The following is a 15824-nucleotide window of genomic DNA, read 5'->3' on the forward strand; positions in this document are numbered from 1 at the left end:
CTAAACTAAAGAGATTGATAAAGAATCAGCTTTCTCAGGGACGTTTGCATTTTTAACAGAGATCAAGCTATAAAAATTGGACTGTCAGCCTTTAACAAATATATTTCACACATCTTTGCTTTTGTAAATACAATTTTAACTTTTTTTTAATGTCTTAATGTCCTCCTTTTAAAAAACGATCTCATGTGTATTTTGTTTCATACATTTTTTCCCCCTGCAAATAATTCTAAGCACCAACAATCAACACTAATGCTGCTTTTTCATGTCTCTCTTCCCTTAACAAATCTCATTAAGTTGAAATACCATTGAGAAGTGGATGCAATTCTTTTTTTTTTTTTTTTTTTTACTTTGCTATTTGGGGATGTTTTGAAAGAAATAAATCTAACCCAGGGCAAATAGGTTGGCAACAAGTAGTGCCATGTAGACTTTCACTTTGTGTTCATGGAAAAACACCACATCTTCTTTGATTAAGAGCACCTGAACAACCGACAGGTATTGCCACTCTGACATGAATCCATTAGTCGTGCTGTCTAGCCTTCAGGGTATGTTATGGTATGAAGTTTCTTCTGCCATGCAAACCTGCTGCTTCTTACCCTGCTATCAGTTTCTGCTTCTCAGTAAATCAGTCTTTAGAGTCTCCTCTGTATCTTCCATAGTTCTAATCCACTGTTAACTGTCACTCAGAAAACATGAACATTCTGGGAAAACTAATAGCAGAACATCAAACTTGTTAAATAATGAAGATTAATTTTACATATAACTCAATGTCAGCGTGGCTTTGTGTGGCTAACTAACCTCAAAACAAGTTATTTTACCTCTGCAGGCTTTAGTTTCCTCAACTGTAGATTGATTCCAGAGGTCTCTTTGACTTCTAAAAGTTTTGTGATTTCATAACTAAGGTACTTAGTGACAGCATTTTCTTTGATGCTCAGTAACCATTTTTGTCTATTTTTTCTTTCCCATCTCTGTCCCTAAAAGTTGATGTCGAACTGACTGCCAGACAAATGAGATGCTAAAGCACAGTGCTATGAGCTAACTGGTCCACAATTTCTTTTAGGCAATTTTGAAACCCAGAAAGCTTGTACAAGTTTAGTACAAATTTATTTACCAGCAGAACCAGACCTGAACTGTAGTGAAGCTGTTTTATAGTCTTTATCTATTCCACTCAGTCTGAATATTCAGATGTTTTTCTGCAGATATATTAATATATATATTGAGGTGCTACCCAGGTCCCCCACCCAGGGTTGTCAGGTAATACATATGTGAACCAGGTTGACTTAGTATAAATTTGAAAATCCTTGAATTCTGCAACTTATCTAGTCTCAAGGGTTTTGTGAAAAGGATGGTGAGGTATGGTGACCCTAATATATTTCTAACTTGAACACTACGATATTTCAAACTTTGCATCTAAGTATAAACAATGTTTGGTACTGTTTTCATGTTTTTCATGAAACTTTCATGTACATCTTTGAAAACTGGTATTTTTCACCATTAAATTATTAATCAAAATATTCAGTTAATAAGATGTACCCATGCTCTGTTATGGATAAATGGATATTTTCTTCAGTTTAGCATTTTGCAGGTCAATATTGGGAACAATGAGACTCCCGCCAAACAAGTGAAGAGGTAAATGGGGAGGTATTTGAAGCCCCCTAGAAAGTAACCCTGAGACACTAATCCAAAAGTCCTCATTCCCTCCATCTCTCTCTCTACTACTACAAATCTCTACCTGAATGTTTACAGTTAATTTATCATAATCCATCAATATTCAAAGACCGAATTTCTGGACTTAACCCAGTTCCTCTGGCTCAGTTAGAAAAATTCCAACAAACATTGATGAACGAATCGATCAATGAATGAATGACACATCTATAGCCACTCCCCATATTTGCAGATCTACAAAGCACAGAGAAAACAGTAAGTTCCAACACAGAGACCTTGGAAAGTAGATTATTCCTCTGAATTAAATTCCACAGCTTTGTCGTTTTTGATCAAACAGAAAGTAGCTTTATTACCATCTTGTGGTTAACAATCCTCTGGCTGGATCCCTACCTGGACCTTCCATGAGCGAAGCCAGTTTCAATGAAAAATGCCTTCCCATCGTATGACATAATCAACTAGCAGAATGAACAGTATGACAAGGGGCCAGTGCAGTGAAATAAAAGAGGGTCAAGTCATTTCAGCTCTCTATGTGAACAAATGTAACACTGCTTTGAGAAGGAATGGATATGACAGACAACGGTATAATGTATGCTAAGGAAAACAAGGAAATTTTTTTAGTGAGGGGTAGTGAGTAAGTACATAGGCATGTTTTTAGGCAGAGAGGACAAAGAGGATAGTTTATCATGTACGTATGTAATACTATTCCTATTTAAGTCAGACATATAAGACATAAACTAGTTATTTTCATTGAAGAGAAATTAATTTTTTATTTTTGAATGCTTATTGCATATAGTTAGCATTAATTTGAAGAACATGTTTAAATGTGACATAGGCTTTCAATGAGAAAACAAATGACTAAAGATTTTTCTGTTAGAGAAAAAAGTACATACATACTTGGGCAGAGTCAGGATTTGTGCTTTTCAGACTTTTTCTTTCATTTAAGGGAATAAACAAGAACAGATTCTAATATGCATATTAAAGACCTAGCAAAAGCATACTAACAGACTCATGAGAATGAATATTTGAAGTATAAAAGAAAATGACAGTATTACTCTTTAAGTAGTCTACAGAACATGAATCGCAGGATTATGATTAAAGACAACTTAAAACATGTCATACTTTTTACCAAAGTTAATTAAATTGCACACAACGCAGCTCAACATCATTGGAAAGAAATCGGAAATTTAGAGCCATAGGGTGCAAAATATTCCAAAATTATGTTAAAAAATATAAAACATTATCATTAAATGCTTCATATTCTCTAAGCATTTTGGAGGCAGACTCCTACATACTTTTGGAGGCAAACTCTACAGTGACTCACTAATAAATATGATTAATAGATGGAACTGCAATAGAAATTTTACAAAAGCCTTTTAAATTAAGGAGAGGACTGGGATTGTGTAGGTTTGTTTCTTACGGGGCCTCAGCTACCATTTTTTTGGAGATGAGTCATTTTCTGCAACTCAGAAGTTATTAAGTCAGTCTTTTTGACCGCGTTGCTTCTGGTTGATTCAGCAATGCTTTCTGATGCATATTTTACTGGTACATCAAATCTAGGTATCTTGGTCTACGTGCCCTAAGAATGAAAGTAAACAAAAGCAAGAACTAGTATGCGAACGTTAAGAAAGCACCACCTAACTAGGAAATTGTACCAACAGAAAGCTTTAGTTGGGTTGCTTTACCAACCCTGGAATGTCCCTAAAATATATCATGGGAGAAAGTCCAGTAATAAGAAGCATGGGGAGGAAGGAAGGCAGGATTGAATATTGAGGGCCTGTACTCTGATCCAAAGTAGTCTTATTTGTCCAATGAGTAGTGAATGTCTGTATTTAGACCACCCAGCATCCACTCTAATTCCTCTAGTTACAACACTCTGACTTTCCTTTGGGGCATCACCCCTTCCCCACTTGAGGTGCAGTGCTTTGGACTATGCTGATCGCTGTCCCTGGCTCTGGAAAAGGGCAGATGCCCCAGGCTAACCATGGTAGTACATGTTCTGAAAGCCATGAGCGGCATCGGTTGAGACTTCTGTTGGAACTCTTAGAGAAAAGCAGCTCCTGTTCCTCTGGATTTGCTAAGCTGGTAGGATGTGAGCCTGGAGCTGCTGCAGTCTGTGCCACAGGAAGAAAGGCTGCCCAAGAGCAAAGCCAACGCAGGGGAAAGTGAAGCCAGTGTAGAGGAAAGCAAAGCCAGGACTCTTGTTTTGTTTTGTGATCAAGGCCATTTGAATTGAGTTTCTGTTTTTCTTAGGATCTCTCCCCTTGCATTCATTTTTCAATTCCTTCTAGATTCAGTTCTTAAGCTGCCTTGCCTTCCAGACAAGGAAAAGCTCCCAAATCCCCTCCAAGGAGAAGCAGGGTAGTCATCACAGCCTGGAGAAACCAGCTGGCTCGATGGGAGCCTAGCACATCTCCCTTGGGCTGGCCATAACAGTGCTCACTGTCTCCCATAGGTGGGAACTCAGAACTCCTTGCTGAGTAGGTAAGACCCTTCCTGGTACTGTCTCTTGCCTCAGGTGACACGTCTAGCTTGCTCTCCATCCCTTTGTGATGTTTCCTGCACAAAAGGCTCTTCCTTCTTTTCTGTCCATACCCTTTAAGAACCATTCCCTAGGTGAGGTGCCACCATCCTCAGATGGATGGAGTTACCTGCTCTTTTTTTTGGGACCTCCCAGACTTTGCTTACCCTTTGATTATAGCATGTACCAGGTGACTCGTTCTATTTTGTCTCCCTCATTAGATTTGAGCTTCTCACATCCCTGTTGCTTTTTCCTGCGCACCATCCATTCCTTCTACTCAGAGCACTTTGGTTTTCCTGTGGGCAACTGCCTTCCGCACTCTAGGTCCTGTGTTTTGGGTTGGGTTCCAGAGATGATTCCAGAGGTGGCTTCAGAGATGGGCCATGTTCGGTACCCAATACATACTCTAAATGTGTCTCCTGGTCCCTGTTTAATGGTAACTGAATAGCAAGTCTCCGTACAGTGATGACGTGGGACAGGCTGGAATGGTTGAAACAATCAACATACTTTCAGGCAGAATTTTTGACAAAACAAAAACTAAACAAACAAAAAACACCAACTCATATCTCGGCAGGAGCAAATATGATGACAAATGCTTTCGGCAAGATTAAAATAAGCAAACAGCCTAGGATAGTTTGAATATTAGTGTCTTCATGTGTCATCCATTTCATTCTATCGTTTTCAAATTTGTTTCAAAATTGTGAGTTTGCCATTTTTTCAAGTAAAATCTTCCTAGGATTATCACAAAGTTACAGCCATATTCTGTTATCCTATTATTACCTATCCCAGATCCAAAGATAGACAACTGGGTTGGGTTTGGGGGAGGGGACGTTCTGGGCTGGATTTTTTGGAAGCACATGTGTGTGTAATCCTCACATTAGTGTCACCAATTTAATATTTTCTCCTTCATTTAAAGAATGCTTTCTGTCTGTTGACAACTCTTTTACCATTGAATTTCCCTCCTGGGTGGCATTTAAGCTATATTTAAAACTTACATCTTGTTTATATATGCTCTTGAGCCAGATCCTTTGGTTTACAGGAAAGAATTTGCTGATCTCTTTCCTTCCCCACTAAAAAATTACTGAAGTTACATTAATTGCTTCTACGACTGCTTACTGTTGATCTCAAAGGGTTGATATCCAACGCAAAGCTATGACTTCTTAGCTTTGCTTATGCTACACTATGAAATATAAATCAAAGAGATTATGGAAATATTCTGCATTTAGTCTATGTACTTATATACCTAAACATTGTCTGATTAAAATTAGGTGTGTTTTTTTTGAAAAGTTTATCTTTAGTAATATTTCATTCAGCCACCCAGTGTTCTATTATATATGTCAATATGAATATGTATACATATTTTTAAATTGTATAATACACTTACAGACAATAAAACTAAGCAATGAAATACTTTTCTTTAGGGAAAAATTAAAGTACTGGTCTCATTAAATGTCATCCAAAACTAATGGGAAAAGAAGGAAAATTAGATATTCATGGAACTAAAACATAGACATCTGGGTTTACCTAAACTGTGCTCTAACCATTACGGGAAAATTAATGATCGCTTCGTATTTTATATCCTGTAAAAAGCATTCTTTCCCAATATTTTCAGTCTAACGTAGCCAAATAAGGGTATATTTTTTTCATCCAAAACTGAATCAAAATTCCTGTTTGATAATTTTGATGAACATTATTAAGCCCAAATAGCACCATAAAAGCTTTCTCATAATAGAGACAATAAAAGAATTGACAAGACTTGTTTTCAATATCTAAATATTTTAGTGAAATATAAATTTATTCTGATGCAATATCATCATTTATCTTTAATGGCGCTTATAAATTTTCAAGTGCCACAATAAATTCAAATTAGCAAAATTTCAGAGATTAAATTTTCTACAGTGTTCTTCAAATGGCACCCAAGGCAGTCATAATTTAACTATGAATCAGTTTGAACTCATTTATATTTCAACTCATTAAATATTTGGTATATAAAATTAAATCATAGAAATAAAAAGCTTCCTGGCATGCTTCGTCTTGAACTTTTTACAACAAATGTGTGGTTAGCACTATGGTATGGGCACAGGAGAGGTCTCTCTTCTATGATATCCACCCATGTGACTGAATGCCTCCCAGAAATTTAGGATTAGAAATGCAAAGGTTAGATAAAGTTAAAGGTCATCCCCCTACAGGCAAGAAGGGGCCAGCTTCCTACCAGGTTTCTAGCAGACCTGCTACCCTAGGGCACATCATAAAAGTAATTTACTGACAACTCACCTTACCAGGGGTCATTTGGAGACTCAAGTCTTCTGGAATTCACTTTTAAGAAGCATGATTAAGTGGGGACGACTATTGGCCCTAAAGTATTTACGCTGAGAACAAATGTCTGTCAGAATTAAATTCTTTGTGTGTGGTGGTTTCAGACTTAAAAAAAGATGCGTGACTTGATGAAAAGCACATATATTCTATTTACCAAATTAAATCTTAGAATGAATATTGGTTAATTGATTTATTAGGTTAAAAAAAAAATTACTCCAGTAATCCAAATAGTCAAAACAGCCTCATAAAATGGAGAATGCATTTATTACCAAGTTAGTTAAATCCTTTTCCAATCTTTTCTAGTCCAGTTTTGTCTTACACTGGAGTGAAAACGCATTCACAGTATTTCAAAGAAAAATGAAGATGCCATTTAAACCAAGCCAAGAAAGTCAACTTATTTTTAAATTTTTGCAAGAAAAGCTATTTCCTGATTAAAACAAATCTCCCGCTTTTAGTGTTTTCGATAATTTCGACATGAAATATTTGGCTTCGTATTAGGTAGAAATGGTTTTTCCACATTTAAAAAATTACTCAAGGTTAAAATATGTGTGCACTGGACAAAATGAGAACAGATTACCTGACACTGTGTGTGGGATACAGCTCGACTCTACGCAGTCCATGGAAACGAAGCCGGCGCTTTCAATCGCACAGCACACATCTCGGCAAGAACGGGGGAGGAGCCGCACAATTTCCAGGAACACCCACAATGAACATTATTCTTTCCAAACAGAGAATTGTTTTGGAATAAGTTAGGTTAATTGGCACCATGGGATTTCTCTCAAGGAAACACAGAGCACTGAAATGCTTACATGGGTAAGTAAAATGATCGAGCATTGCCTTCCCTGCCTTTTCAGTTTTTCATGTCGAGTTTACTCTGTCCACAACCAAATTAACTTTTGTACATCGCATGCACGTAGACGAGGAGCCAGATCGCCCCCTCCCCACCTCCAGCTTAATTTACAGCCTGAAAGATTGATTAGCTGAATGAGGTCCAATTGCCAACAACAAAGAAACTCGCTGAGGATATTATCTGGGAATATTCTACTTTTGAGAGTGAATTAGGGGGACTTTATAAGGAAGGTCGTTATTTTGCAATTTAAAGAGTCAGAAATTCCCTCCAACGTTTGCATACCCTCCTTATTATAAGTCTGTAGTTTTGTATTCCACCATTTTAATCCTCTGATTTCAAGATACCTGGATTCTGGCCTTTTATATGCTAAATCCAAGTATAATTATCCTTTAAAAAAAGAATCATCTAACCCCCTTTATCTCAGTGTGCATTTCCCCAAGGAGGGGAGTGTGTGTGTACCAATGGTCTTTAGTTGTGGTTACTTTTTTCGTGAATTATCATTTACAACTGTCACAGAGTGAGCTCTCTTTTTTATATTAGCATAATTGATATTTTCCTGTAATTTACAACCTTTCACCAGAACCCATTAAATGTCCCATGTTGCTAATGTACTGAGTTTCAAAATTTGCACTTTAAAACTATGGGAAAGAAGGTATAAACTCAGTAAACACCATGTGTAAAAATGCATACGTTTAATGGGGTATATTTTTAAATATCCTCCAAGTATTGACCCACTAAAAATTGGAATTGCAAGGAACCTCAGCTATTACAGATCCTCTCATTTTACAGATGAAAAATCGAGACTCAAGTGGTCAATGACTGGCCTCCGGGCACAGAGCACACTCACAGCAGAGCAGGCGTGAGGGGTCAGCGTTCCATCCTGTATCTGCTTCCACGCCCGCCCCATCCAGTCTACTTACAACAAGGCTGCTATTTACTTGTTTAAAAGTTTAACTCAGATCGTGTCACTTTTCTGTTCAGATTCCTCCATTTCCTCCCCATTTCACTCAGAGTAAAAGCCAAAGACCTTAGTAGACCCTCCATTTTCTGACGCACACCTCTGCACCCGCCAGCTCCGAGCGCTCGTCTCCCCCGACTGCTGTCCCCTTCCATCACTCAGCCCCGTACTGCTTTTCTTCCCAACACACCAAGCACTACCCACTTCAAGGTCATGGTCTACCTTCACCTTCAAACCTGGGTTTGAAAACTTACCACTCTGTTATCCCTACGCCTTAAAGACATTCTTCTGCTGTTAACTAAAACGTGGTCTCGCTCATCCTGAGTTCATGCAGCTTTTAAAAGTTTAGCTGCTGCATGAATGGAGAGTGCGCCTATTGATCGGTGTGGCAGGATGCCTAGTGGGCTCCGCATGGGGAGATACTGACTGGGTTTCTGGGTCAGTACCGAAGGGGAAACATCAGAAGAAAGCAAAGCAAGCCCCACGCTCAGAGCCTGGGCAAGCACGGAGCTCCAGCGCCTGAGCCACACTGACCACTCCTATTTACCATAGTTCTCCTGGAAACAGATGGACACTCGCATTGCTTTCTAGTTCACAGACTTTTAGAGCTAGAAGGGACCTAAGGTATCATTTAGCCTAATTCTCAGACTTTAAAGATGAGGACACAGAGACTCCAGAAGGTTAAGGGATTGCTCCAAGTCATCTAAAGACTGGCAAAACTGGTGCCCTGGTCTCGGCATGGATGAGTGCCACAGCCATGCAGTGGTGAGTTCTCACGCATGTCCAACTGCGGTGGGATACTCCAGGGACGTGACACGAGGATCAAAGTACTGACAACTGATGCTGTCACCAAAAAGTTTTACTCTGCAGTACCTCAAATAATAAATTATTTACAAAAGAAGCTCACCTAGTCAGTCATGCCCAGAAGTTTTTTCTTGTTTTTGTTTGTTATCATGCAGAAGTTTTATATGTATTGACATTTAATCAAAGCCAAAAATCTTAAAATAGACACAGACACAGATACACACAGGCATGTGCGCACGCGCGCGCGCACACACACACACACACACACACACACATTTCCTTGGACAAGGAGACATTGTCTTTAGGTTGCAATTAAGAAACTCATGCAATTAAGGAACTATGCCAACTATTGAGTAAGTCTTTTTGGAGATAGCGACATTACTGCAAGTCACAAAATCCTGACTCAGATCAGCCCCAGGGTGATGTCTACAGACACAGGGGTGGAGGAGTGTTACACATTATGAATGTGATGGGGTCAGTCTGACCTTCCAAACCCCTGGAGTTTTGAACAGAAGTTTTAATGGTGGATAACGAAAAGCCACAGACCGGGTAAGGGAGAGAATGAGCTATGTGGCTTTTTCAACCTCAGGTCACAGACCTGAGTCCAGTCTAGGCTAGTAATTGATAACTTATGACAGATGTTTGGTGGCCTGTGTGTGGAGGGAAGTCAGTTCAGGTTTTGTTTCACTTTTCCTGAACAGGTGTGTTCACATCCATCCACGAAGATGTTTGCATTGTGGGAGTCTCGTCGCCAAATCTTTCATAGAAAGGCTATAAATTTAATAGGAATTAAATTCAGTTATCTTTTTATCTCCTTAAGAGTAGTGTTTTCCTAATTTTTTCTAACCTCAAGCATCTTCCTTTCACACCGTGTACATTTTTTTCTTTCCTTTTTTTTAAGGAATTCTTCTGAACAGTTTCAAACTGTTGGCTAAGGGTTCTTAGAACAGATGTGTTTTCCCTATCTAGAAATAGCCTAAGGACAGATGTCATTTTATTTAAGTTTGTGATCCATTTGGATCAGAGGTGCTTTAGGATAAGAGGGTGGTTTAGAAATAGCTCATTAGAATTAAAACAAAAAGGTAAAAGAATTTAGCTACTCTTAAAGAGAAAGCTAGAATATTTGATATTTGAATATTTGAAAAGAATGTTCTTTTCTCAAGAATTTTGTGGCAATATACAAACCTTTAAGATCTTTTGTCATAATGTTTTATTTCTGTATAAGTTTCAGTTTATTGGGCTCAGTTCTATAATCAGATCAAATCATTTCAACTGCTAGAAACGACAGAATTGATTTAGATCAAATTCATTGATGTCCTCTTTTTCTGTTCCTGTCCTATCGCATGATGTATGATGGAGTAATGAATATATATTTTACCTTAAATGATTATTTTTAACAGATTTTCTGTGATTTGGAGTTTAAGCTTGTGGAATTACATGATATTTTAAAATGAATAAATGGATGAACTTAAAATTAAATTGTATATGGTATGCTCAGATAAAGTAAAATGGAAATTCAGATTTTTACCTCCCTTTTGGTGGTAATTTCTGAGAGCCACCGTGACCATATGCATTGTCACTTGGTGTCACAAAGTCATGCTAGGATAGAAAATTACATGATTTAGAAAAAAAATTTTCTAAGGCTTTTCTCATTATGACACATTACAGAATGCTTTTGATAAATTAGTACCTTGTTTTTCAAAGCGTATTTTGACTGAAAAATCCAAAGTTGATTTTAATTTCTAGGCAGCGATCCAGTTTTTAAAAACTCTTTAGATATGTCTCCAGTTTTGGCCTTCTTAATATTATGATAGTTCAATATAATTATAGACTTCACAGAATTTAAAATAACTTATTTAAATGTAAATTGACGAATACTACCAACGAATATATTAAAATATATCATAGTAATTCATAACAATTATTGTATATAAATATTATAGATTGTATAAATAGATCTCTGTACATATTTATTATATAAATGTAAAAATGAAAGAAGCCTGGTAAAAGCAAAATGCTACATAAACGAACTCCCAAAATTGGTCATAGAAAGGGAGCCACAAACCAAAGAGGAAAACATGCTTACAGATTTAGGGAATCTTCCGTAAAATACTAAGCGAATGTGATAGGAAAAGTATCTGCTGTAGCCTGGGTTCGGAGAGGGAAGTAGCTGGGGTCATTCCTTTTTTATATCCTCACACCTGCTCTCCAGCACATTCACAGATAAATTAAGTGAGGTTTGTTGTTGCTGTAGCTGAAAACTTCCTTTAAAGTTCTCCCTTCCCTGACTTCCTGGAACATTTTACTGATCTGCTTTTTTAAAAAAAAAAAAAATTATTGTTGAGTAATACGCTCTCTATATCATGACATTACATGTTACTTTTACAGCAACATTGCCTAATTACTCCCCTCCCAGGTCCCGAGATTCTAGATCTGTGCTTTGTTTTGGATGATAGTGGCTAGTGGCAAAAACATGTGCCTTCTTAGTTTTCAGTCCTAGTATATTTCCTTTGCAAATACTACAATTTATTAACTCTCGGGCAGAGGGACACAAACCGTGTTCCAAAATAAACACACAGAAAGACATACATGACTATACTATCCGGGTTGAGAAAAACTATTATGAAAGCAAGGGAATTCTGATGAAAGGTTGCTGCTAGACTCCTTTGTGCTTAGTCACTGTTCAGCACGTGCCCTGACAAACTCCGGAACTGGGGGCTTTTGCATAATGAGGTAGGTAGCAATGCCGTGCACCTGTGTTAAAAGGCGAGGCTGTAAAGATGAAGGTGTTGTCTTTCTGTAGTTATACATTTAAACAAAAGTATATTCTAGATTTATCTGTTTGAAGGAAGGAAAACCCATACACATACATCGCTATAACTTTTGATTCCATGGGGTCGCCATATAATATCGGTGCAAATGCTAACACTGTCACAGAATTTCCATAAGTTATCATTCAATCCCGTATTGATACCAGGGGGCCCGTTGATACCAGGGAGCATAGTTCACAGTGGCCACTGAGCTCGTAAGTCACTCTGGGGCTGGATGGTTTCTTTTTCTTCCTCTCCTTTTCATGTTAGTAAGATAGATGATGAGAACAGCTATGTGTGGTCTGAATGTAAAGTGTTAGGAGCAACCGTTTATTCTCTCTATTCTACAGGTGAAGAAACTAAGCCTAGAGGGGTTAAATAATGTGCCTAGGGCCAAACAACCAGCATACAGTGCGGATGCAGTGCCTGGGACCCAAGTCTGTGTACTTGACTCTAGAGCTAAACCCTCAGCATAGGCACTGTCAGGACGAGCAGCACTGAGCGGGCTAACACCAACCGTCACCAATCTCTGTTTCTTGAACATGCATCTCACTCAGCCTTTCCTCCCATGCACCGAAGCTGATCAAAGGCTTAGAGCAGCAGAGCACCGTGGTTGAGAACATGGCATCAGGCAGCTGCCTTGGAAATCGGCTCTGATGATGTCTAGCTGTTATCTTGGGCAGTTTCATTAACTTTGGGGCCTCAGTCTCTTCATCTGTGAAATGGGATATTGATTCCTGCCCCACAGGGTTACTGTAAGGATTACAAAAGTAATCTATATAACGGCTTAAAGTAAGTGCTTAAAAAATGTGGTTATAATTAGTAAGAAAGCAGACCAGAGTATGAAAGCAGATTGTGGCACCGAGAAAGAAAAACTATTGAAAGTCTCTAAATGAGAGTGCTGTCCTACGTACTATTTAGAGGTAGTTGTGTGATGCACGCTATTTCCTTTTCATTAGATAAAACCACTGCTGGAAAGCGACAGCAACTAATATCACCCAAAAGTCTTTCTCTTTCTACTCAGGTACACTGAGATGGTAGCTGCCACATTCGGCAGAGACCTTATTAAGGTCCAGATTCCTTGGTTTTTCACTTGTTTTAAATGATTACTATAGGGCTTGTCAGATTTATAGACTCTATTTCCTCTGCCCTTCAAGTCTTAGAGAAATATAAAGACATTAATGTAAAAACTTTCCTCACCTCAGCTGTGACTTATGGGACCTACAATGTAGGAAAAGGCAGGCCTTTCTCTGCTTAACTGGAGGGACACCGCGTCGTCACTTTAGTAAAAAATATGACGCACGATGGAAATAATTTATAAATTAAACTGGCTTACACTGGCATATACCATATATATATACATTCATATTTATATTTATAAAAAATGTCATCAATAGAATTGTAGATCAATAAGAACACCAGAAATGAAAACTAACTTCACTAAACAGAAAATTACACTGAGATTATCTCACATCGCTAAGGGACTTTTTGCTTTACTCTGTGGACATTCAAATTTAAAATGAAAATTGATTTAATACTGAACACATATTTCACAGAGTCCAGGGCATTTTGATGTAAAGTGTCAGCAATACTCAGTAAAATAAAGGTGGTTGCGTTTAATACCATAGCATTACTACCTTGATAAAAAAAAATAACTGCAGTCAAAATTTTACTCATAGATCTACATTTTGCATACATTTTAATTTAACGTAATGGTTTGAAACCAGAATTTTAAACTACAAAAAAAAAAAAAAGCATTTAAAAGTTTTTGTTTTGGGTAAGACAAACAATTAATTTTCTACCATTTTTAAAATGAACTTATCTAGTGGTTATTTCCATGACTCTAGCAATTCTCTTTTGGATGCAGTTTAATAACTTCTAATGCAGTAATTTGATAGGTCAAAAACTCTTAAAATGTCCCATGTACGAAAACATTGCAGAACAGTGATTCTTCCATTGTAATATTTGCCACATGTACTTTGCTTTCTTTCAACCGAACACATGCTTTCTTTGAACCTAAAGCACGCTTAAAAGCAGAGTTCCAATGACTTTCCTGAAGAAGCACTTGACACCTGGTGCCACCTGCACATGTGTGACTGCTATCTTTTCGATACTAGTTTTCTAAAGTAAATTGCTTCTAACTTACATCGAGATTCAGTTCACTTTAACAGAAATACACTAACATCTCTTGGGCTGCCCACAAAATCACAAGTTAAAGATAAAGGTTGGGTCTCTAACCAACTTCAGAAAAGCAGGACATCAGCCCCAACTGGCCGATGAGCCCTTGGACTTTACCAAACTTTCGATGCTCATGATTATGCGTGTGATTTACAAGCACGTGAGTCAGGGGCTGCCCCGTCGGGCTTGCCCCGGCACACCCTGCGTCCTCCCCACATGCTCCCGTGCCTCCCGGGCGCCCCGGCTGCTGTCTCTCAAGGGCCTCCCCTCAATGGGTTCAGTCACCCGGACAATCAGCAGCTTTCAGCCTTACGTCCTCTCCTCCCCCCCGGTAAAAGGACCGCTTCAAAAAGCATCTTTTGAAATGAGGATCCAAGTAGATAGAGAGGGACAGGAGTCCAGTCACACTTGTTCCAATGATAGACAAGTCTTTCGGCTTTGTCTGCTGCACGCTGCAAGCCGAAAGGGCTGCTGTGGCTGTGAGCCTCCCCGTCCTCCGCCTGCTCATGAGAACTCAGGGGCAGAGATCAGTGCTCGTTGGTCTCCTTGAGGGGCCACCCTGTAGCTGACAGGTGCAGGCTCGTTTTTACTGCTGCACACACACAAAGCTAAGGCTGACTTGCAGATCCTTGGTAATCAGAAGGTTTGGTGAAATTACACTAGAGAAACTTCTGACGTCCTTGTCATTTTTCTTCAGGTCTTATAGCAAACTATATATTTAAGGAACAGGAATGATAACAGTGTTGCCAACTAGCTGAACACTGGACTTCCAAAAGGAACAAAAACAGGAAAAATTTAGTGGGTAGAGCAATTGTCCCATTAGAATTAATTGTTGAGATTTTTAAATACCATTTTTCAAAACTTTATATCGAGAATCTTACATGCTGCCAGAGTTAACTCATCTCCTCACTCTAAGTGGACACGTAATATGCAGAGGCCAAACAAAGGTCTAAAGGTACAGGAGAGATGACAACGGGTGTTGCACCATTTGATCCCAGTGGTCATTTCAGTGAAAGGACTTGGGCCTAGACTGGGCAGAGAAAACGTGTCTCATTCTGTATATAACTGAGCCAGGGGTTTGGCTCGGTTTCGACCTGTGCTTTTCAAACTGGCTGCAGGTTGAAATCACCTGAAAACTCTTTAAACATGAACCGATGTCTGGGTTCCAACCCCAGCTATTCTGATTTAATTTTGGCGGTGGAATTTTTTAAAGCTGCCAGGCAATTTAACTGTGCAGTCATTCTTGAGAATCGCTGGTCTATCATTCCCAAGGATTTCAGATAGATAAAGCTGCTTCGAGTACTTGCCAGAAGTTCTGATTCAGAATTCAGACATATGTTCAATTTAAAGATTTCAAACCAATAGTAACTTGGTATTTCCCCCTTTGGGATAAAACAATAACAAAGAACAATGCACATGTGTCCCCCCCCCCCACCTGCCACACACAAAGATTTTAGTTTGCTGACTAGTTGGACACTTGAGTCATTCTTCACAGTATCAGTATTGGTGGTTAGCTTGTACAGTGCACTGTCACCAAAGATCTATCAAATCGCTACACGTTTTAAAAACATATTTCTAACTGACTCTTTACTTGGCAATTTCACAAAGCTCAATCTTCTAGGATGTGAGCTGTTGCAAATGGAATATCTCTTCCTAAGTGAAATGGCAGTTTCGGTTCATATGGCATATAATTTATTCCATTAATCCAACTCCACAATTTATTTCCTG

General features: G+C 38.5%; 2 protein-coding genes across 3 annotated transcripts in view; one reads left to right on the forward strand and one right to left on the reverse strand.

The window, feature by feature from the left end:
- ANAPC10 (anaphase promoting complex subunit 10) overlaps positions 1–15824 on the forward strand; it is a 271547-nt gene that overhangs the window by 234917 nt on the left and 20806 nt on the right. The window contains exon 6 of one of the 2 annotated variants that reach the window (XM_023530241.1): positions 6800–6947. The exons of the other annotated variant lie outside the window; for it this stretch is intronic. The gene's annotated coding sequence lies outside the window, so the exon portion shown is untranslated. Of the gene's footprint in view, positions 1–6799; positions 6948–15824 lie in introns of those variants that run through there. 2 annotated transcript variants of the gene reach the window in all.
- The window catches only part of HHIP (hedgehog interacting protein), an 83692-nt gene that overhangs the window by 50765 nt on the left and 17103 nt on the right, over positions 1–15824 (reverse strand). The gene's annotated exons all lie outside the window — the stretch shown is intronic.

This window comes from Pteropus vampyrus, unplaced genomic scaffold (genome assembly GCF_000151845.1).
Source record: "Pteropus vampyrus isolate Shadow unplaced genomic scaffold, Pvam_2.0 Scaffold47, whole genome shotgun sequence".
Classification (NCBI taxonomy): domain Eukaryota; kingdom Metazoa; phylum Chordata; class Mammalia; order Chiroptera; family Pteropodidae; genus Pteropus; species Pteropus vampyrus.